At 39.7% G+C, this 23,161-nt stretch overlaps 1 protein-coding gene and 1 non-coding gene across 4 annotated transcripts in view; one reads left to right on the top strand and one right to left on the bottom strand.

Moving 5' to 3' along the window:
• The window catches only part of grid1a (glutamate receptor, ionotropic, delta 1a), a 232,473-nt gene that overhangs the window by 153,971 nt on the left and 55,341 nt on the right, over positions 1 to 23,161 (bottom strand). The window lies entirely within an intron of this gene.
• Positions 17,915 to 18,024, top strand: LOC139341766 (U5 spliceosomal RNA). Its single transcript, XR_011603017.1, has one exon. It is a non-coding gene; the product is annotated as a U5 spliceosomal RNA (small nuclear RNA).

The raw sequence follows: 23,161 nt of genomic DNA on the forward strand, positions 1-23,161 counted from the left end.
AACAGAAGTTATCACTGCGATGTATGATTCCAGTGAATCATACATCATAGAAAAGCAAAGCTTGATGGACCTGCTGGTGCCTAGTTACTGTACAGTTACTAAGCTAGGACTGGACAGTTGCTGTTCTGAAGAGGTGTTTAGAGATGGGTCAGTTGTGATTTGCTTTAAATGCTGCTCCAGGTTATTAATATTGGTTAATATTGCTGAATATTCTACTTGCATACTTTAATTAAGACATTGCTGGACATCAACAGCTTTGCTCGTCAGCTATTTAAAGAGCTCCTCGCTGCAGCGCCTTGAGCGTGAATGTGTTTTTTTTATTGTAAATGGATTCTAAACAGCGGGAGGTACAGTCTGTGTGAGCAGTGTGACAAGGAGGGTTGTTTTGAAGTTTGTTTTCCTGCTCTCATAATCCACCTACTCAAACCCCTCTGGAAGGAGGCAGAGCTCTGTGCTGCAGAAACACAGCTGTTTGAAGCTTGACAGCCAAAGAAAGAAAACGCAGAGCAAAGAGGACGATATTTATTGGAATACTAAAATTTCATTTAAAATGCCGCTTTTACTCTAGTGCCTCAATGTCATTCACAATAATTGACATAGTACTAGTCAAAAGTTTGAACACATGTTCTCATCCAATGGTTTTTCTTGATTATTATTATTTTCCACATTGTAGATTAATACTGAAGGCATCAAATTACAAAGAATGCATGGAATTACATAGTATACAAAAGTGTTCTAGCACATTAGGTTTTCAAGGGAAAGGGACTGTGACAAGATCAACAGCAAACAGGCCATTTCTGGAGGGTACCAACCGTCACCTGACCACTATGAAAACCCATCTGATTAGGAAGTCTCAACCCATTCCTCGTGGTGTAACTTGGTTAAATTTAAGCTTCAACGTGGTCAGTAAACACTGCTTTATAGTGGGATGTAACAGCCATGTAATATAATTAGGGATGCACATGGTTAACTGCTTAACCGTTAACCGATAACAGGAACGTTAACCGATTAATACTAACGGTCAATTTTGTTTTTTAGCTACGCAAGTCAATCAACTCATGGGGGCGTGTTGAGTTCGTAAGTTCGTGGCTATTACAACGGACTGCTGGACCGCGCTCACAACAGAGAGCTACGTGACAATTACATGTCACTATATCAATGAGTACTGGAAAGTTAATTCTGCCGTCCTGTTAACGCAGAGCATGCCAGGTAGACACACAGCTGATAACCTCACAGCTAAACTGGTTGATGCAGTGGAGACGTGGGGACTTAGTGGGAAAGTGTCCGCATGCGTCCACGACAACGCGCGCAACATCGTGGCAGCCAACTCTCCTGGACGGGTTAGCTGGGACTCGATCCCCTGTTTTGCACATACACTGCAGCTGGCGGTAAATGACAGATTTAATGTGTTTGTGCATCGTGTTATTGTTGCAGCGAGGCGGCTTGTCAGGCACTTCAACCACAGCACACCTGCATGCAAGGCACTGGAGGCCAAAGACGACCAAATGCAACTTCCGAAGCACCAGCTTATTGTGCGCAATTATGCACAAAACACACGTTACATTGAATATTATTTTTTTATCTCCAGACATGCCGCGGGTAGTCCAGGTTTACAGTAAAATGGTTCGGATTGAAGCTGCATCATCCAGATAAACATTGAGCTCCATCAGAACTGTTTAAAAATCTGATTTCAGAAGCTAAAACTTTATTTTGGAAATGAATCAGAACACACAATTAAAGAAATCACCAGCGCGCTCGCTCTCGACATAATTTAAAAAGCAATAGGAGACGATTGAAGCCTACAATACTGTTAATTATCTAAATCTTGTAGCTTTTTTTTACATTTTAGATGAGTAATCTAACTATTTGCCGTCATTGTAAATCTGCAGTTCGGACCGAACAGCGCCGAGTTGACTCTCTGATTCCAACCTTTCCTTACATGGAAAGCCTTGTCGGAATGGTGGGACTTTTGTGTGTCGGAATAGCGGTATTTCGGGATGGTGATATGTCTAAATGGTGGTATGTCGGAATGACGGAATGTCGGAATGGCAGCATGTAAGGGCATTTAAATCTTATCAGTTAACGGTTATTAATCGTTAAAGGGCGTCGGTTAACGGTCATAAAAAAATTAAAAATGTGCATCCCTAAATATAATGCTGAGATGCCTTGAGTACAAGACCTAAGAACAGTCAGAGGAAATCTGTCACGACAGCTTTCATATTTTCTCGCCTTGAGATAGATGGGAAGACGAAATGAAGACATTTACTATCTATAGAGGCTCTAACATATTATATATTACACAGCAAGAGGCTAGATGGAGTGATAGCTACTCAGGATTCTGGCATAAATGCAACGGTCTCTACAAGGGTAAGAGTGCCATCTGGTGGCTGTTTACTGTAGGTGTCAACACGAACTGCCGAACTAACACAAAGCACACTACACACTAAATATGATTCAAAACATGAAATGCGACAGTATACTTTCCGACACAAAGGTAAGCTTACATTTCATTTTGTTAGAAACAGGCAGATTAATTACAGTGATTAGCCAATATTTTGCCAGCTAACTCTAACCCAATCACTAACTAATCTCAATTTTGTAATATATTCCTCCTTTGCCTGTCATCTGATCTTCATATCTCTAAAAATGGCAGCACAACCCCAGACTGCTGCAGGATTTCCATGTCCCATATGTTAGATTGTTTTGAATAACCACCATTTGCTTTGATGGCAGCTTTGCACACCACTGACATTATCTTAACCAGCTTCCTGGAAAAGTCACCTGGAGTTGTTTTCAGTAGGGCTGTCAGTTTAACGCGTTAATTAGATTAATTAATTACGCTGCAAATTAACGCGCTATAAAAATTAACGCAATTAATCATGAGTGGCAAGTCAATGCGCAAGCATTTTAAATTTGGCCCTTTGAGTGACCCGTAGGCTGCATCCTACATGCGCTACTAGTCAAAAGCAGGGTGACAACAGACGCGGATGCGACACCGGAGAGCGAGGCAAGCCTACTTGGACCTTTGAACGGCAAATTTATTTATAAAAAGAACAAAGACAGAACTATTAACAAGAACGCAGTGGTTTGTACCTTGTGTAAAAAAGAATTTTCCTATCACCGTAGCAGCTCCAGCCTGAATTATCATTTAAACGCTAAACATGTAGTTGCTGCTAGTGCCGCTAGTGCTACCGTGAGCTCACTCCGCCAACCCACACTTGCTGAGTTAGGAAAACGAATGAGCAAAGCCACGACAGAAAAACTGACAAACTCAATCGTAAAGTGGGTTGCTGCTGATTGCAGGCCGATTTCAATCGTGGAAGACGAGGGCCTAAAAGAGGCGTTTCAGATAGCGTCATCTGAATCTAATTTCCAGCTACCGTCGAGAACTACAGTGATGAAAAGAATTTACCAGCTGTAATGTGAATGTCAGTGAATTGTAATGTCCTAGAATTCAAATTCTTTATTTGGGGACCTTTAGCAGATATGAGATTAAAATGCGATTAATTAGATTAATTAATTACAAATCCTGTAATTAATTAGATTAATTTTTTTAATCGCCTGACAGCACTAGTTTTCAGCAAACACATGTACCTTGTCAAAAGATTATTAGTGGAATTTCTTGCCTTCTTAATGCATTCAACACCATCAGTTGAGTTGTGCTAAGGTAGTGTTGGTTGACAGTAATTAGCCTCATTCAATGACTGTAGTAATCCATGATAGCAAAAACCACTCAAATAAGGAAAGAAAAAGACAGCATTCATTACTGTAAGACACAAAGATCAATCTGGAAAAATTTCAAGAACTTTGTACCATCAAGTGCAGTCGCAAAAACCATCAAATGCTACAATGAAACTGGTTACCTCTATTGCACAAGGTATGTTCATCACAGCTACCAGCCTCTGAAATCGCCAGTTAATGGTTAAGTAACCATTACTGACAGAGCAAAGCAAAGCAAGGGAAGAGATTTGCTTGGGCGAAGAAGCACGAGGAATGGACATTAGAGCAGAGAAATTTGGTCTGATAAGTCCAAGATTTTTGGCTCCAACGGCCATGTCTTTGTGAGCTGCAGAGAAGGTGAACAGACAGTATCTGCATACGTGCATATTCCCACCGTGAAGTATGGAGGACAAGGAGGTGTGATAGTGTAGGTGTGCTTTTAGGGTGACAACATTGATGATGCATTTAAAATTTGAAGTAATATCTCCAAATATAACTAAAGTAATCATGACTGTTGCTCCATGCAAGTCCTCTCAGTGTCTTGATCACAAACAGATTCTCATGGGCTTTCTGTATGGCGCTTTCTAAATGCAGCTGACGATGGCTGATGAGCAGAGTTAATTAGCAAGCGGCAGGATGGCTCAAGGGTTTATGTAATGTTACACCCACTCTGTCAGACCAGATTAGCCCAGTACAGAGGGGAAAAGGGCGTGAACAAGCAAATGAACAAGGGAAATAAAGGCACACTCCTTCCAGTCTGACTGACTGCCATGGCTGTGACACAGCCCCTATAGATCTAGAGATCTTGCAATTCTGTTGGGATACAGCTGGCTGCAAATAGAGAATAATTCAGCATAGCAGTGCAATGCCTGAGCGTGTGTAGAAGGAAAAAAAAAAAAAAAAAAAAAAAAAAAAAAGAGGGAGTGATTCTAAATCATAATAATGCTCCATGTCTCCATCTTCTTTAATAACTCTCAGCTCAGATAATCTATTTACAGAGGCAACTTATACAATTTCCTTCCATGGAACTGTGAAGTGAACTACCTGACAATTAGTCTTGACTATGGCAATACTGACATACGAAGTGTATTGCTGCATCCCTTTGCACACCCTCTAGTCCAGGTTTCAGTGCTTTCACTGCCTGCAAAATAATCCAAGAAAAGGAAAAAACTTGACAGCTTCCCAAGTTTTTGCCGCTAGCAACTTGGCTGTCTGTCTCATCAATGGCAACTAGGAAAAGAGCATATGGTGTAAATACATTGAGCTGAAGAAGCTGCATGTTGCAAATTTTACAGAGGCTGTCCTACAGAGATATGTTTGAGTGCATGTGGCAGCCAACAGCAGGATTCCTGGAAACATGCCATAAGACTGACAGCTTTATAGGGTGGTGGTTTACATCTTACAGTAGTTCAAAATTCTCAATAAATGGTACTTCTTCCATTTTCCTTCTTTTCATTTCTTTTCTTTTCCATTGCAAAGTAAAAAAAAGAAAATAGTGGGGTGAATTGGATTATGCTTTTCACTATTTGTTCATGTCATTCTAGAGGCATGACACAAGTGCAGTGCTGTTGTGCTTTTTGTTTAATTGCATGTATGATGTAGTTGACAACCTTACAGTAATGAAAGTGTTTCACATTAACTGCATCTACCATACCATATACAAATTATGTCAGTACATGTTTAACCTTAAACGTGAGTGGGAGTATCTGTTTAGTTAAATATCAACTAGAATCACAACCAAGAATATTAGAAAAAGTGTCAAAAATCACTTTTATTGTTCAATAGCATATCTCATTAAACATGTTGGAAGTACTCTACCAGGCAAAATAAGTTTTGCTGGAATTGCTTCTAATGTTATTGCTGTCACTGCTGCTACTGTTAATTCTGAAGTTATTGAGAAAGTCTGCCTAGCTCCCATTCAACAAGCAATGATGCCATTGCCTTCAGGGGCAGCATTTCTTCTTTTCAGAATAATGGAGCTCGGGAGAAACTCATTTAATATTGCTCCTCGCCTTCCTTTGTTTTTGCATGAATGAACAGGATGTAGTAGTTGTTTATAATTGAGATGGAATCAAGCCACCTTGTGTATATATATTGTGATAAATGCTTTTGAAAATGGAGTAAGCATAATGTGTACCACCACCATTAAGAGCTACATTGGTTTGTCTGCATAATGGTAGCACAACCGTCTGTCTCAGCTCATGTGAATTTCATAGTAATAACAGCATAAATAGTAAAGCCTGGTCAACTATCATAGTGTAAACATCAGAGGCTCTAAAGAAATAAAAGAGAAATCCTTTACACTTGAGTGCATTGCTGCAGTTGCCCATTGATTTGCTGACTAGATGAATACATTCAGTAGCTTATGTCGAAACATCTGCAGGGCATTTAGCAATCACAGTCAGAGTCATGACTTTCGACCTTGTGGGTTGAGTGCCACCCACTGTGATGGGGCATTAGAGAGGAACCTCAACCCCAGACTAACCCCTGCACACAGGGAGTCAGACTGACCTTGGCATGCACATAAACTCAAATGCACACACACGCATGCAGGCAATGCAGATTCCGGTACACAGTGGCTCCATTCCAGTCAGTGAGCATGGCTCAGCAATGTCATGCAGTTTTATACTCTGAAGAGAGACCGCAGAGGAAGGATAAGAGGAAGTCAGGCAGCACTACGTTGCTTTGACCTTCAATGGCCACTTATTTAGAAGAACTTCAAAAGGAAAACTGTCTCTATCGGTCATGTAAGACAGAGAGCTACTGTATGAAACATCAATAGAGAGAGTAGCTGTCAAAGACTGATGAGCAGAGATATAACATTAGTCTCCATTTATGACCTGTGTCTAGATAAGGACAAGAAAAAACTGCATGGTAATGCAACTGTAAATGCATACAACACCTATTAGTCAGCAAATCAAATGCATACAGCACCGATCTGAGCCAGGTGTAGATGAAATCCCAACAGTACATTTGTATTTCCAAAGTAATAAAATAACGCATAGCAGGATTCACAGCAGATGTGAAGTTGGTAAATCTAAAGACTGAAAAAAATGACCTGCATCTCCCCTCTTGCTGTCTGCTTTGTATTATGTGTACAAAAACAAGAGCTTTACACGTTACCACTACCGTTAACTCAGGGATTATCTGTTAGACATGTTTAAATCATTAGAAAGAACGACACTCTATTATGATTCTAGTGAGAGACACTGAAAAATAGAGACAGAAAAAGGGATAAATGGAGAGTTACAGAGAGCATACAATGTTCCAAAAACATGATATGAAAATCCTTTCTGCCTGTGAATGAGAATGCACTCTCACCTCATCCTCTGAAAATGTCTGGCTGCCAATGTGACAAACACTGTTAGCTAGCTCACAGGGAGGGAGCTTGTAGAACAGTAGCAGGGGGAGAGAGGTACTGCTCTAACACCTGGCTTTCCTATACAGCCAGCAGCTGAGACATGATTGCAAAGTTTGTGTAGCACATGGAATGGCTAATTATAACAACACACAAGTTCAGTGTTGCTTTTTCCTGTATTTTATCATTTGTGTAAGTATAGTTTTGCAAATGAAGTGAACACAATGTTTGAACAGAACAATTTTGCTTCACAATAGTTACACTTCTTAAATTGACGTGTTCATGACATAGTTTGTGTTTTTCAAGGTGGTGTGAGGTTGTCTGAGGTATTTTTGCACAGTCAGTGCATCGCCTACAGTAGACGGTGGTTGGCATGACCCCAGTTTGGAGGTACAGACACTAATACTGGCACAGAAGCTGAGCAATGTGCTGCTGTGGACAGGTACTGCAATAAAATGTGTTTTATCAACCTAAAAAAGTAAGTAAGTGTACACCATATATTTTCGGTGCTTTACCTTACCGTCAGACAGCCCGTTCCTTTTTGCACTACATTTTCCCAGCCATACAACTTCTGTATTCGAGTGCATGCCGCACACTGTATTATGCTGCTGGTGAGTTTCAGGGGTTTACGGAAGATACGACAAATACAAGAAAGTAAAAATTAGTCAGATTATGTCAGCAGCAATAATGAAATGCCGTTTACTGGGGACAAGAGGATACCTTTATGAACCAGATTATACAGAAGAACTTTAGCAGATGGAGACTGAACAGGTCAAAAGAGAAAGGGGAAACTTCTTTTGGAACTGCATTTCTTTACTCATTGTGTGGTCAGTCGTTTCATTTACTTTTAGGCATTTAGCACTATATCACCTGATGGCTGAGTACAGCAGTGGCCTTCAGCAAGTGTCTGTCTGGCTTATGTGGCAGTGGTCTGGACCAGAAGGGAGTGTTGTTTACAGTTGAGAAAATATAGTACCAAAGGAGGGCTGTCTGATGACAAGTTAAAGCAGAAAAAATGATATCGTGTACACCTGAACTGATATTGATCATTTTTAGGTAGGCCTTCTTTAGGTGCCTAAAATACGTTCTGCATTTTTTTCTGTCTTTCTCCTCTTTTTTATGCCAGCTGTCTTTGGCTACTGAAAGCTATGCCACAACCCCTTCTTCTCTTCTTTTACTTGGGAGATACTTGATCAAACAGGTTCTTTAATCAAACCATGGTCTGACTGTTACTCAAGGCCTTGTGTCTCACCTGGGAGAGACATAGAGCTTCCCTGGACAGGTAGAGACTTTGTGGGCTGTGCAGAGCAACAAGAACCCACTGTGACCAAGCTGTGCAGTCTATCAAAAATAGGTTGGAGAGTGAAACTGCTTTGCTTTTATGTGAGGCAAACAAAAACAAATGCAATTAAGCTGCTTCAGAGGTGCTTAGCAAGGGTAGTTCGAAAAACTGGCCACAAACCCAGTACCCCAAGCGAAGACCGCATTGGGCATTCATAAGGAGGTGAATAGAGGTGAGGAGAAGCTTAATGAGACAAGTGGTACTGACTCCCCTGTCACCTTCCCTATGTCTCTTTGCTTTTCTAAGTCTGGTGTTTCTTCCCCAGAGTTCCACCCCCTGAAAGAAATGGTGGGGAGATGGGTACGGAGATATAAATGGGACCCAGGTGCACTTCGTTGGTTCAAAGAGCCTCTCTTCACCTCTTTCCACCTCGCTTACTTGTGACTGCTTCCCATTTAGTGACTGACAGCGCATGCTAGAATGGTATGATACTGCCTGCTAGATAGTTTCATGATTCACACATTTTAATTCAATTACTTTTTTCCCTGACTTGTACAATATCATAGACAAAAGGAGCAGGGTCTTAAACAACCTCATTTGAATAATCCTATAGTAGAAGAAGGCTACATTTACATAACCACAAGCTGGATTCCACTCAAGGCAATGGATGCTTAGACTGCATCTTCAGATTTGTTTCCATCTCCTAAAATTGGCTTGGAATTCATACTGTTTTCAGGAAACAACAGTGACTTTCTTAAATTGCTTCTTTCGAAAGACAAGAATTTAATGCATCATTCCCGTGTGTCCTTCCTAATGAACAGCAGCATCTCTTTACAAAGGCTTGTGACTTATGCTGCCTTCATGTGCAGAGGCCTCAGTATCTCAGCCTGATCAAAGTAGTGTCCACAGCTCAACGAGAAAAGGCCGGAAGATCTCCAGATAGATGAATAGATTAGCATCATTAATGGCAGTGACACAAGGATTTAATTGTTGCTCTTGTATTCCGGCTAGCATGGCCCCCGGCGGGCTATCTCTCAGTGGTGAAGCACAGCCGACTCCAGCAGTCACAAAAAGGCAGGGCTGACTGATTGGCTGAGATGTTAATTTCATAGAACTATATCCATGGCTACACTTCCATTTCATTTGAAGAGAGTCGCTTGTTCATCTAGTTGCATCCACTTGACAAGCAAGCTCATTATCTGTGGCTGGGACTTGCCCAAAGATCGCCAGATAACTCATGCGAGAAGAAACTGAAGGAGCTTTTTGTGTATCTTAAGGAGCGGAGAAAAATTAGGAGGTAAAGGACTGTGAAGCAGAGTGATGAATGATAATGACTTAACTGGTATTTGGAACTGATGCTGAGAACAGAGTCCGTAAAAACAAGTTCTCAATAATGAATGATGGTTATAACACATAAGCAAACAGAGACAATATCAAAGACTACCTATGCATGCCATTTTTTAAAGACACATTTTACTGTTATGTGCATGTGCTTTTAGAAGTTTCAACCAAACGTCAAGTACAGTTTAATCATGAACCTAGACCAAGGCATTGCACTCCGTTAGAATCAATTTGGTTACACTGTTTAAAAGGAAATTAAAGGATGGAAAAAATGGATTTAACACAATATAGTGGTCTTGCTGTATGCTGCAGCTGGGCAAAAATAACAATGTCTCTGAAATGGTTATATAGAACACTGAAATTATGACAAACTAATATTTCTTCATCGCTTTCTCTCTCCAGCACAGGAATTGGATATCATGCACAGAAATGGCTCTGTTGGTTGAGTGAGTTCTATTATGTCGCGCAAACTTAATCGATGACAGATTTGAGAGAATGTGAAGCTTTATTCAATAATTCTCAGCGCTATAAAATCCGATCATCAGTTGAGCTTTGTAAAGAGTGATCTACGGCTCTGTTGACTGCCTCCATTTTAACCTTTTTCTTTGTCTATCCTATACTATCCTCCCCAAACAGATGGGAGGGAAGAAGATGAAGCAAAAGAAAGTACCAGTGATAAAAGGGAGAAAATCCCACATGGAGGCACAAGGGAGGCCTATTTAATTTGCCAGGACCAAAGCGTGACCAAAGCTCTAGAACATTATGAATAAATGACATGCATTATTTCACATGGATCTGCTTTGACTTTCACTGTTTTTGTTAACTTTGTCATTTAGCTGCTCTCTCTGCTTGCAGTGCCACGCCTGCACAAATGGGAGCTCCTGAAATAAATTCAGAGAGCTGGCAAGCTCCTCCTCCCCTTTGTCTGTGCTGTAAAAAATGTCCCCTCAGTGCGGCTGTGTAAATGTCCCCTGCTTTGATGATAGATCTTCACAGGGTGGATTTAACAGCAGGGTCTGATTGAATTTCCCACCATTAGATTAATCTCAAGCAGACACATGAGGCCACCTGCACAGACACATAAAAATGCATATGTACATCAACATGTATAACCGTAATCACATACACAAAAATATAGATATCTGCACACACACAATTAGTGCTGGTCCATATGTCCTGGAAGATTTCAATGTCCTAGACAAATGGGAGAAATTATGGACCATATTTTCCCATGTTTTTGTGTCTAACTGATGAATGGAGATGGCAATTTTTAAGTTTTGTTCCAGTATTGAGCGAGAGCAGTGAAAGGCTGCAATGTAATCCCTCAAGGCGGGAGGGATTACATTGAGGTTGGATTTGAATAGATTTTACAGGTTTTGGAAAAAAAAAAAATAAGAAGAAGAAGAATTATTAGACAACAGAATCTCAGGTTTTGTGGCTCCTGCCCATCATACATTTCATTCAGTTTTGCCACAGAGGTGTTGTGGCCTATATTCGTTGACAGTCCTACTGCACTGTGAGGTCAACTTTTGTCAAACATTTTGCCTCATGACTTGCCTTTGCACACACTTAAGCATGCATGGTATGCAGTATATGTATAGAAAATAATCTTCACAAACAAAGGAAGCTCAACAGCCACATACATAATTTCAAGAATAAAATCTAATGCTGGAAACTATTCACATACAAACAATCCACCGTTCAAACCCAATTACCTATTTATCACGACCACAATGCAACAATATCAATATAACATTAACCATTAAAAATGTCCACCTTTAGCATACTGCTGTGGTCCTCTGGTGGAGTCAAGCAGTAAAACAAAAACTTGAGATGGAATGGTAGGCAATGTCTACGTGGAGACAATTATATCCTCATATTTAATTTAAGAACAGTGGATTTGGTTTTCATATAACTGCAAGTTATATTAGGAAAAATTACCATAATCATCTCATTTAAAAATGATGTATTAGCTAAGTCAAGGCTGCTATGACTATGACTCTCAACTGTTTATGATGATTTTTTGAAACAATGGGAGCCCATGACCTCTGCTGAATAAAGTAAACTTGCAGAAACAAGCACAGCTTGTGGCAAATACATCAGTGAATTTAGAACTAAATGCATTAACAAAACTGAAATTACAAAGATGCTTTAGGTTTCTGCTGCAGTCTGTAATTGTTATAATACTACTGAATTGATGGTTTATGCTTACCATTATGTCTATTCAAACTGGGAATTATGAGTCATAGTCACAGAAGGAGCCCTTTTGTTGAGAGCTTAAAGCTCTAACGTTATTCTTGATAATTTTTCATGGCTTTTGAACAGTGATCAGTTTTGCTGGGTGAATTCCTCTTTTTTTCTCACGGTTTCCTTCTGTTTAATTGAAGAAAATTGGATCCGATAGTTGTGTCTGGGCTGTAGTAGTGAGTAGTAGTGTAGTAGTGAGTGCCACTACTGCTGCTGGACAGCTGCTTGTAGATGGGGTAAAGATACTTAGAAGGAATTTATTTGTTCCTTCTGCATATGCTCATGTTCAAAGAAAGGCATTGGAATGAATCTCTGTGGAACAGTTGGTTCCTGACACATCTGTCTGCCCAAACAAGGGTGTCATTTTCAACAATCTTTCTGACTGTTAAAGTACTATGTTCATGTATTCATATATGTATTTATAGACTTTACTAAACACTTCAACAACAAGGTATCTCTGTAGGGATCCTTTCCATAATGTTGTCAAACACTTCAAATAACAATCTGAGACTGTCAGTGGCAAAAACAAGCACTTTTAGTGGACGTACATGGACAGTGCGCCAACACCTGGGGAATTACATTACAGCCCCTTTCACAGCTGCTGCACTGGACCAATTAAAAAAATGTTGCCATTTCACACAAAAACACTAGAAAACAGGGTCTATAAACAATGATAACATTTGACTGGGATTTCTTCCATTTATCCAGGACAATGAAATCTTCCAGGACAACTGGACAAGCACCAAAATCCTAATGCATGGCCAAAGTCCCTCACATTTTGGTGGCATTTATAATCTGATTTGGTTATTGAATAATTTGATTTACGGTTTAACTAGTCTAAGTTTTCTCTGTTTATTAGTCAGGGAAATCAGTCAAAAGGAACATCCCTAATTCTTACCCCAATGCAAATAGACATTAGAAATTTCAGGGTTAAACAGACTGCATGGCTGTGTAATGTACTGACTATAAACAGATATTCTAATATGAGGAAGCCAGTCAAACCTGGCTTTGTGCTAAACACCTCCAGCAACATTTGTAATGCTTTAATTGCAACAAACAGCAAGTAGAAAGTGTATTGGTTGCCCTCTCTAATACAAATCAGACATTCTAAAAATTATTCAAACCGTAATATAATTTTGAGGTTGTGTTTTATCTGCTGAAATACATAATATTTTGTCATTCCCTGTCATGTCATCACTTACATTGGTGCTTAATAAGGCATCTATTGTATCATGTAACTTAAAATTATGCATTAAATGAAATAACCAAAACAGCAACTTCTGGTTCATCAAGATTTCTTCAGTTAATATTTGTGCGTGTCTCTCAGATTCCTTCAGGGTGAGACAGCAATATCTCAATTGATGCTGGCAAGACAAGAATTGCAGGAAAAAACCTGCATAACGTGGGTAAATGTTGGCCTGAATGTAATAGCACAGTTTAATTAAGTGTGCAGCTCATAATGAGGTCCAAGGTCGCGGACAAGGAATAATGCTTCGCTCAAGATAATACTCAACAATAATTACATTTTGGAGAGAGACGACATACAAACCTTGTATACTTTCATCCTTCTCATTTTCAAATGGATACTATTGAAATACCATTTGAAATATAGATTTAGTTGAAGTTTATCCTTCTGAAAAGGTAACTCATGCATTAGCAAGAGTGAGAAAAACACCATATTCTACAAAGACCATACAACCACAAGCAGTATTAGATGCAACACATGTATATCAAGATGGATTGTTTCTTGGAAGCAGGCTTAAATGACACAAGAATCATCAGTAGCATCACTTTCATCACCATCGACATCAACAGTAAACACAGGGCTGTTCATTAACTTTTGTTGCACATAGTACTGGTGCTACAGAGGTTGAAAGTTACCATCTGAATTATTATTTGCTAACCTGTCGTGTTTTGTACTCCTTGGAGAGGTTTGAAACTTTTCCTCTCTTGCATAACACTGTTTTATAGCACCTTTTGCCTACAGGCTTCGTTGCATCAGTGGGTTCACTCTCTGCGTCAGCTGTATAGGCAAAGTAGTCCCACAGTTGACTTCAGCTGCCCAGTCTGTTAAACAGGGTATGTTATTTCTGAAGATGACACACTGTTGACGTCAGCAGTAGACATGTTGAGGAAGAGGCATTCCTTTTATCCCTAAATCGAAGCTGAGGCCCACACTGTATCAACAGGGATGAATGCACAAGACCCCTTCACCATAGACCAAACAGGCGTAGAAGGTAGACTGTTTATGATACATATTGAAAATTGTTGTTCAGACAAGGAACATAAAAGAGGTAAAACAGAGAAGCGAATGTTAGGAAACCAACATTAGACCAAAGCATAATGGTTAGCTGCCTTGGATTGGAGCAGTTAAAACATTATAGGCATTACTCTCACAGAAATCCCACCAACCCCACCACCATTTCTCTACTGATACACTGTACTGCATTAAATGATGCCGGTGTGGTCAGTGAGGTCATGGAAATGCTGCTGGTTTCTGCCTTCACACCAGATGGCAAGCCCTGTCTTACTTCTTTCTTCTCTTACCTCAGTTTTACCTAAGATGGCAGTAAATGGTATTTTTGCTGAGAGAGATACTGCCTGCTGCCGAAGATGGCATCATGAGGCCCGCTGTCAAGCCAAATGAATGTAGATGCATTTATGAGATGCAAGCTTCTGTTTACAGCAATAATTTCTCTCAGTGGGGGTTATCACTGTGAAGCACCCTGCGTATAGATCATCTGTTAAGCACATCTCATCTCTCATGCGCTCTCCCATCTAACCTCCCTCTGCAAAACAGTGGCTAATTAGCTCTACACAGTTTTGTACTAATTTACTGCAGCACATTTGCACCCGTCCTTAAATCTCAAAAGGTGTTTATAGATAGTGTCTGCATTATTGTCCATTTGAGTGTGTTGATGCTTGTCCGTGTGTTCCGCCTGACGAAGACATGGATGATGTATGCATGATAAGCATAAGCATAACTGTGAGCTGAACAGTAGCATTGGAGAGAAAACGACAGAGAAAGACTTAAAGACACTGAAAAGAGAGCACAAAAGACGGCAGCTGCTGAGCCCTTGGGCTGGGTAATTGTAATGGTGTCAAATGAATAAGGTCATTACTGTTAATGTCTTTCAGGGCATTACAGTCTATTTGTTATGTCCTTTATACACTCAGGCAATGCCTGGATTATGACACAAAGGCTAAAGTATAATTTGCATCACTTGGATATATAACAAACAGACACATTCTCTGCCTATTTTATTGTCTTACTTTTATATTTCACATTGATGACTTGGAATGAAATAATGGAGCCACTCTCGGCTGTGCATTATCTCAAGTGTATACTAAAAGGAGTAAACATTCTTCTACATATATCTTTTTTACTTTTTAAAAAAATCATTATCTAGCTTTCCCCAATAAAACACCTAAGACTCAAATGTCTCTTCCAGACAGCATGTACAAATCCCAACAGTCAATTTTAAATGAAGCGATTTTAAAAATGCAACTGTAAAAAATGGTAACAAGTAGAAATACCAACTTGCAGCTTGCGTTGGATTGGTTGCTTTCTGTGTGTAATGTAGTAACCAGTAATTTGATGGCCACCATCATGATCACCTTGGGGTTAGGAAATGGTGATGGACCAAACGATTAATCAAGAGAATAATTGGCAGATTAATCAGTACTGAAAATAATTGTTGGTTGCAGCCCTAGTTGCTACACAAAGAAATGCCAACATATTTACAAGGGCTGCTCCTGTCTCAGAGCTACTGACTGTTGTCACGTGCACCTCTGTGCTGCTAATGACCCTTGACCTTGTTGAATGCCCCCAGGCCCCGGACAGCCCCATTTGTCCACTTGATGCGGCTGACAGTCTGTCTCCCCAGCAGGTCCTCTCAGGCCTTACTTTCAGCCACTGACCCACACTAATGAAAAACCAGGCCGTCTGTTAGCTTTCTCAAGCCAGGCTCGTTGGCACATGGTGCAACCCACTACAACAAACAAATATGCACTCATGAGCACATTTAGACTGCCCAAAACAGTACACATGCAGGCATTTTAGCACAATTATTGGTGCTAGCATGTAAATACTATATACATAGATGACAGTATACACGTGCGCGCACACATACAAGCACAGTTGCTATCTTAACATGTTGCAGCTGGCACTGACTGACTGTGCTAACACCATGATTCCTGCCATATGGCCAGTGACATACTGCTCTTCATTAGGGCTCAAAGAGACAGCCCACCAGGGCTAAGACGTAACACACTGACACATCGTGGACAAAAAGGCTTCTGCCCAAATGGCCTAAATTACCTCATGAACATCCATTGTAATGCTTCATTTCAAAAGAGAGACTTCAAATAAGGCTTAACAGATTTATGTACTTTAGGCAGGAGGTAGTCCTTTACATATTTAGGAAAAATGTTAATATTGGTAGTAGGCAAATACAATTATACTTGGTGAATAAGGGGTGTAAAAATGTACTTCTAAAACATGGCATTTTCACATACCCAATACACCTACGGCATGCTGCACTATTAATATTCCTATGCAAGTCAAGTAAGCATCTCTGCTATCTTTGATGAATTCAGACAGCTCTCGAACATAATATGAATATAAATACTTATTTTGTAGGGTAACCAAGACTGCTAGGTCAGCTAATCTGTTTGTATTACAAGAAGGCAATAGGGCTGTGATGATATGCTTATCTGCTGATTTGATACTATAATGATACTTTGGTGCCAATTTAATATGCATTGAAATATTTATTTTAAATATTAAGCACTAATTCGATATTAAAATTTATTGTGGTTTCTGTTTGCTTTGTTAATCACTAGACTTATATATATATATATATATATATATATATATATATATATATAGAGAGAGAGAGAGAGAGAGAGAGAGAGAGAGAGAGAGAGAGAGAGAGAGAGAGAGTGGGAAACAAAAAATATCTATTAAAAAAATCATACAAAAAATAATCACAATACATAAGTAAAACAAATGTTTGTGATTGCACATCAGATCACTGAACAAATAATAGCTTTCCTTTCATCTCTACAGTTTCACTCCTGTCTCTCTTTATTTTTTTCATCTGTCTGTCTCATCCTGTACAAATACACTTCAATTTGATCTGAGTGCACTTTATGTTGGTGAGAGTACATGTCTGAAAATGGGACTACAGTATGTGAATGAGTCTGTATGTGTGGGGTGCGTTGCTTTTAGGTTGGGACAACAGCTAGGCTGCATCTTTCATTGCTTTCCTTCTTCAGCATGTTTCTTTTCAGGTATTTGTGGGAGATAGTGGGTGCTATAAGTATTTTGTGCTATAACACCTGCAGCTCTACTCCCCACAACTGCAAAAACGTAATTTAACTAGTTCATTCTTTGATGTCACATTGTTAGACTATGCCATTTAGAAACATACACATTAAATAGTTTTCACTGTGTGCACCATCAGATTGCTTTGATGGAAATTATTATTCATGTTTCAACAGACTGTTCAGAAACATGGGGCATTAAAGTGCCTTGAAAATGCTCATTCATTTAATCATTTAAAATTCCACTTGAACACCCTGCTCACTCCTACTTCAGTTAACTGAGGTTGTGACTTACTACAATAACTAAGTGGCTATGGGTTAACTGTAATTTTAACACGTTCTTCAATACCTTTACCTTTACATTACATTTTATTGGACCACAGAGCTGGATTATGTGTTTGGCTTTAAAACCCCTCTTCTGTTCTGTGAGCAGGGCTGCAAAAAAAAATGAACATTTTTTTCTACATAATAATCTACATGAGATGATTACTGCAATTATTTGGCAGTTCCTTGAATCACCACTCAAGGCTGGCTCAAAAAGGGAGTCAATAGAGTCCCCATAGACCCAAATATCAGAAACCCCAAATTTACTACAGAAATAAAGATGTTTACAGCCAGGTAGAAAAAGCAGTTTTCATCTCTCTTGTTTCACTTCAGATTGTATAAATCTTTCGCCTTCTACTAAAGATTTCCGTGGAGTGGAACAACAAGAGTTTTACCCAATTTTTTGATGCTCTGCTTGGAATATCCCCTCGTGGGACAAATAAAGGAATATTGAATTGAATATTGAATAATGTATCTGTTCAAGACAACGGGGTTAAGTTAAGGATTAAAGTTACGCATAATTATGGGCATGGTGGCTTTTCAGCTAGCCAATAGGTTTGAGCAACCATCTTCATTTGGCCCATCTGAACTCTACCCACACTCCACCTCTTTACCCATTTTTTGATTAGCCAGGAGTTTGACAGAGTGACACACTATCAAGATGGCGATAGCCAGAGTCACTGACACTGTGCTGCATGGGGGCTCTTCGGAAACCTATGGGTGATGTCATGGAGACTGAATCCATCTTTTATAGTCTATGGTCTCACCCTCAAAAATTAAAAAACACATTTGGGCTACTTTAACGTGCAATCATCTGAAAGTGACTGAAACCAATTGTGACAACTGTTCCGCTTTTTCAGTGCTTTAAAATAAAGTATTCATATGAGCTGTTAAATAAATAGAAAACTTTTTTTTTTTTTCCCAATTGGGCTTAATTAATAATTTGGTACAGGTCTGTATGAGGTCAATGTTGATCAAATATATCAATACTGTGTCTCATCATACACAGTGTATTGCAATAGAGAAAATGGTTGTTTAAATATCAAGAAAAGGAACTGTATAACTGTAATCTACATGAAAGCCAGCATGTTCCAGTAGCTGAAGAGAAAACATGCTGGAAACTTCATTAACCTCCTTCAAATGAGCCAGTCAATAACTGTAAAAAGGTCAGGACCTTCACACATTTCCATTATGTTGCTGTCATTGTTGTGGAAATAACAGTATTTTTTTTAATGTGATGTCACTTTTTATGTATTAACTTGTGCTTTTGGTATGCACGCAAACACATTCATATACTTAAAATGACAAGCTATTTTCCAGAAAGATTAGACAAAAAATCCATCAGAGGTGGAATGAGGGGGAAGCAGGGAGGAGGCAGAAGCTACCAGTGGGACTATCTAACTTCCCATCTGCCCTGCAACCTTGCACAGATAACAACAAGACTAGGCGCCTCTACAAACACTCCTGTCAACGCAGCAGCAACAACAAACCCCACCTGAGAGAGAGATAAAGACAATGAAATTATGATTCACACTGTAATGGCGGTTGCTATTTTTTAATCAAGATCTTTTGTTGTTCTGTTAGCCCAATGTCACCCCAATTCATTCAAAACAGTTACGACCAAGCACCATTATCTGTTTGCCAAATGTTGATGATTACAAAAGCACTGCAATTATCAATGGAACAATGTGCTCAAACTAAAACTATTCCTGTGTTTCCCACAGAATGATAGTTAGGTTATTTCTTATTTCATGACTTTCCAATTCAACTTTATTCTTTATTTTAGTGTTTATGTACAAAGTAATTTTATCAGCCCACCTTGCTTTTCCCTTCAGACACACACCTGGCCTACACCTCTGGTCCCTTGCTGCACATACACATCGGCTCATCCCATTCCGGTCTGACTGTTTCTCTCTCCCTGTGTGTCTCCTCTGTTGACTTTCTTCATCAGCATACTGATACTTTAACCTCTGTTAATATGCCTTGGTGGCCCACCCAAGTAAAGTCTATGTGTGGGAGGGAAACACCATTCTGCTGAGCTGCTGAGCTATAGACTTTTTGTATTCCACTGAAGGGCCCTATGAAATCTGTCTAAATTTTTCTCAAATTCCGTGTTTCCCGTTTTAATTTTTCTGAATTCTGTGTTTTACAATTTAAGCATATGTTGTCATCAGAAAGCATGCATAATTATGTGATGGGTGAATAAAATCTCAACAATTCAATAAGAAAATCTCAAAATTCGTATTAATATCAATGAACTTCATGTAACAACATTTTTTAACAAACAGACTTCCATATGCAGCTCATACACAGTGGGTCTACTCTCATGTTCAAGCAACACTCCTCCTTGTTTACAAGGCGTGAACAGAAATACATAGAGCTTTTTCCATTTTTCCAACAGAATATCTGACTCTGCCCATACAGCCATAGAGTCTTCAACAAACTTGCTTCTTTCATCTGCCAATGTGTATCAGCCGATACAGCTTATAGACCATCAGTGGCAAAAAAAAAAAATGATTAAGGCATCCCTAGTTTTGTGGTATGTACATGCACAAATGAATAATTCAAAATAAGTATTTGTGCTGCCTTTCTGTTTATTGGCCTAACTGGTCAATGGAGTGTGCAAATCAGCGCTACAGCAGCAGTTCCCATAGAATAACAGAAAACATTATTGCCTGGAACCATCAAGTCATAGGTGGTAATTGTGTTTTAGATTAAAAGCTTAGTAGGCTGATTGTTGGTGCCGGCTGAGTCAATAAGCAGGCTTGGTGAGAGGAGTGCACAGTGGACCCGCCATGGTGATTAACTACATGTCCCTGAATTTTATTTGTGATCAAGCATGGAGATTAAAAGCAGCAGTGGTCAGAGAGGAAACTGCATTAAAAACGGTACACTGAGTGCCAAAGGGTCTTGGAGTTCAATACAGGCTTGCTAGAGGATATTTCTGCAAACACAGAGCCCTCAGGTGGCTGTATCTGTTAGTAGTGCTTGGAGGTTCACAGCAACACACGCTGAACATCCAATGTGTTGCCATTCGATTGAGTGCTATCGTAAATGACTCTCCTGAATGCGTCCTGGTTTGATAGGGACTCGAGATTCTTTTGGATAGCACATCTCCACCCTGACTGTAGGGCTTGGTTTCTTATTAAATGAGATAGCCGTGTCACACTGAGCAATCACACTGAGCTGTTGACATTTTGAGAAATCTCCACTGTGTCATCCCAGGTGAAAAATGATCTTCAGCTCAATAACAATCTATTATGAATGGGATTTTGTGGAAACACTGAGCCCTCACAACTGGTTATCATCCTAAGGAGGGATATTTACTGGTTCTCAGGAGGTCTCTGATATGTAATTATTCACTGAAATATCTGCCTCCTGTCACAACTATAGATGACGGTAAATCAACATTTGCTGACAAGGAAACAAACAGAATGCAACACAGATAATCACAATTAAGATATTCATTTCGAAGCAAAGTCAGTTCATAGGATCTGTTTTAGAATGTATTCAAAAAAACACAAATAAAAAGGAGCAAGATGGCTGCGTACCAATTTGCTAACAAAAGAGAGCAGAGCAAGATTCAAGGCTTTCAAGTCCCTCAACTCCTCCCCAGTATGATTCAATAAACCAAGGAAAAGTAGGATTTGTTTTTTTCCCCAAATTACAACAGAGGGATATAAAACATACAAAGTGTCTCTTAAAGGCTCAGTCTTAAATCATGGTAGGTATATATTTTCTGTACACACAAAGCTTTCAGGTATGTGAGCTTGATTTGTGTAGTATGTGCTCAGTTTTTCATTTCGTGTCCACATGTCGGCAATACTCTTACATAGACTGACACAAATACGTAATTTCTTCCAGGAAATCTACACACACAGTTGTCTTGGTCCCTATATAATCTCGCACCCACTGCACTTCATCTGCCTTTCAACCTGTCTGCAACACTCCCAGGTGAAACGGTACTCTGTCACACATAAAGAAGAAATCTGCTTTTTCCGCTCTCTTGTCAGGCCATCAGTTCATCCAAATCAATTTGCATTTGCAGAAGCAAGTGTGTGGGCCACACCTGCATGTATATACAGTTTTTACACATGTGCCATTCAATAGAACATAAATCTGAAGAGCAGTATTTTCAGGATCATGGCTAAATGGTGTCTTTCAGTAACAAATATTTTTTTTAACCTGTCTATCACACTCAGCTCCACATCAATTTTCACTCCAGACATGAGCTACACTACAGTTGAGGTGACAACACAACAAGAGGCTTAAAAGAAGGGAAACCTATGGTATGTTAGTAGTAACATTGCTTTCATGCACAACAAGATGTCAAAACTGGTCAGCAAACTTTTCCTGCAGTGTGTCAGCACTTAATTTGTGCAGCACTGACCTGCCTTGACTGTAAGTCTCACTACTTGCTGTGCAGCCAGCTTGCTGCCAATAATTTATGTATCTGCTATAACTCATATTTTTTGTATGTGTACTGTAGGGCTGACACTTATTACCTGAAATTTGAACATTCATTCACAAAGAAAAAAAAGGGTAACATTCAAACTGTAATGAATTATTCAGGGCGGCACAGTGGGGCAGGAGGTAGTGTGCGTGCCTCCCAGCAAGAAGGTCGCCAGTTCGATCTCTGGGTCAGGCAGGGCCTTTCTGTGTGAAGTTTGCATGTTCTTCCTGTGCATGCACTCCGGCTTCCTCCCACAGACCAAAAACATGCTCATTAGGTTAATTGGTGACTCTAAAATTGTCCTTAGGTGTGAATGTGAGCGTGAATGGTTGTGTGTCTATATATGTTGCCCTGCGATCGGCTGGCGACCAGCTCAGGGTGTACCCCGCCTCTCATCCGTTGACAGCTGGGATAGGCTCCAGCCCCCCTGCAACCCCGAAAAGGGGTAGTCGAGTATAGACAATGGATGGATGAACTATTCAAATCCCATATTTTAAGTCTGTATGCCTAACAGGCAATTTGACATCATTTGCCTTGTGGTCTGACAGAAGGGGTTCTACAAATTTAGTCAGCATGACCTATTGTTGATTTATCAGTAAGAAAAGATAACAAATAAAAATAAGGTGCACTCTGGCTAAAAAACAGAGCCACAAACAAACTGAAACATCTCAGAAGCAATGAGTGATAGTATTTTGTGCTCTGGATTGTAAATAGCAAAATTACAGACAAATATAAGTCTATTTTCCAATTTTTTTAAAAAGCAGCTGCCCTACCCTATAACAACAAATCTGACAAATCACTTGTTAGACCGCCATTAGCTGAGGCAGCAGGAACAAGTGGAAAAACATCAACTGTACAACCTCGTCTGACTGCCTGCTCGAGACACATTGTGTGAAGCCATAAATGGGGATGAAGTGAATGAGGGGGCTGTTAAAAACAGCAAGGGGGAATTTTTTTCAATAAAATAAAATCCATTGATTTAACCATGCCTCAGAAAGACTACTAATTTCAGTCACACCCCCTACACACAACAAATAGTGCTGTCCATGGTTCTAAAACAGCTAAGCAATAGATGTATGTCAACCAATAACTGAGGTTTTTGCTATTT

Source organism: Chaetodon trifascialis, chromosome 13, assembly GCF_039877785.1.
Source record: "Chaetodon trifascialis isolate fChaTrf1 chromosome 13, fChaTrf1.hap1, whole genome shotgun sequence".
NCBI lineage: Eukaryota > Metazoa > Chordata > Actinopteri > Chaetodontiformes > Chaetodontidae > Chaetodon > Chaetodon trifascialis.